The sequence below is a fragment of the Halyomorpha halys genome, unplaced genomic scaffold (genome assembly GCF_000696795.3).
Source record: "Halyomorpha halys isolate HHAL.00 unplaced genomic scaffold, Hhal_1.1 Scaffold124.1, whole genome shotgun sequence".
NCBI lineage: Eukaryota > Metazoa > Arthropoda > Insecta > Hemiptera > Pentatomidae > Halyomorpha > Halyomorpha halys.
In genome coordinates this window covers 1,274,652-1,276,321 of record NW_027111282.1, presented here as the reverse complement: position 1 = coordinate 1,276,321, position 1,670 = coordinate 1,274,652, and the positions used below count along the sequence as shown (strand labels likewise).

At 31.0% G+C, this 1,670-nt stretch overlaps 1 long non-coding RNA gene across 1 annotated transcript; it reads left to right on the top strand.

The window, feature by feature from the left end:
* Positions 1-1,664, top strand: LOC106678126 (uncharacterized). Its single transcript, XR_001342706.3, has 4 exons — positions 1-39; positions 123-439; positions 520-762; positions 1,315-1,664. It is a non-coding gene; the product is annotated as an uncharacterized lncRNA (long non-coding RNA).
* Positions 1,665-1,670: the final 6 nt, after the last annotated feature.

The window sequence follows — 1,670 nt, the reverse complement described above, 5'->3', positions numbered from 1 at the left end:
TTTTGGACAATTCTCGAGATTTCTCAGAAAAGTTCACAGGTAAAAAAAAAGTCAATTAAAATGTGTCCAGAATTATCTAATTGGTTATTCTACCAAATTTAACAAACTTGAAATCGTTTTAGGATTAAGGGGCCATGTCACACCACAAAGGATGAACTCCAGAAGCTCTTCTATGGAATTTAAGAAACATTTACAAGAGAGTTCCATTTGGCACTTTTTTTTTTTTTTTAAGAACTTTTTCTATGGAGATTCATTTGGCACTCCTTTATCTCAAATTACAATAGATTGATTACGGATTTTTTCAAACTGTGTGTCATGATCATCAAATAATAATGTAAGGCCAATTACATACCATAAATAAAACTCAGGAAGCTTCTCTATACTTTTAAAGGAAAAGTTATAATAGAGTTCCATTTGCCACTTCTCCTTTTCTTCAAAGGTATAGTAGGTAGAAATAACAGATGCTTCCTGCTTTTGTTTCACCATTGTCACCTATAATAATTACTTTTGTTTCAACAGACTTCCATTTGACACTCTTACATCTCAAATTTATAAAAGATCTATGCAGCTCAGTAAGGTAAAAGGTGAGAAATAGGTTTATAAAAATGTGTACTGAAATATATTGTACCTATTTCATGAACTTGGGAAGCTCTGCCATAATTTGAAACGACAAGTTACAACAGAGCTCCATTTGCTATTTCTCTTTTACCTCAAATGTACAATATTTAGAGATAACAGATGCTTCCAGAGATGAATATAAAGGTGAGCAATGTGTTTTTAAAATTTGTACAGAAGTATGTCATGATAAGTTAAGAAATTTAACAAATTTAATGTTGTTTTTATTTGTTGGTTTTATCACTTCAGTAATGTGTACAGGTGAAAAAAATTTCAATTAAAATGGGTTTCAATTAAAATGATATGGTTGGAAAATTACCAAATTTAAAATTGTTTTAATGTTGAATGCCAATTTCACACAACAAATGATGAATTCTTGCTAATTACATTATATCCTGATTTTTAAACTGACAGTTCAGTGCATGTCAGTCCAGTTGGTATTTTGAGAGTCTTACAGCATGAATATCTGGATGATTATAGTTGTTCCACTAATTATTTCTTGACTTATCTTGCTAAAGGAATAACCATTGTATTTATCATAAAAATATTTTCTCACCATTTTTTTCAAACATGAACTGATTACTAATTGTAATACTTTCTATACTACAAGAGAGAACTTCCTATCATATCACCTAATAGATTAAATAATTGTGCTCTCTATTTGACTAATTATGACTTCAATATTGTGTATGTCCCAAGTCAGAAGTTTGGTGCAGAATATCTCTCGAGGTACCCACTGGAAGAGGGAACTGGCGGTATGATTTATCCTGGTAAATGTATCAGGGATTTTATCATCAAACAGATCTGTCAGAGTCATTAAAATTGCTGCTCTGAGCAAGTGATGCAAAAGGAATCAGAGAAATGTGGATATTAAACAAGTTCAGAAAATATTTTGAATATATGATTCAACTAATAATCTTGTAATCCTTCCAACAATCAACTGTGGTGACCGGTTGGATTTATGTTAATATATAGAGATAATAAAAAAATTTGACTGTGATAGGTAAGGTGTAAGGTTCTTGTACCTTGTGTGAGTTAGACTGAGTCTTGAGATG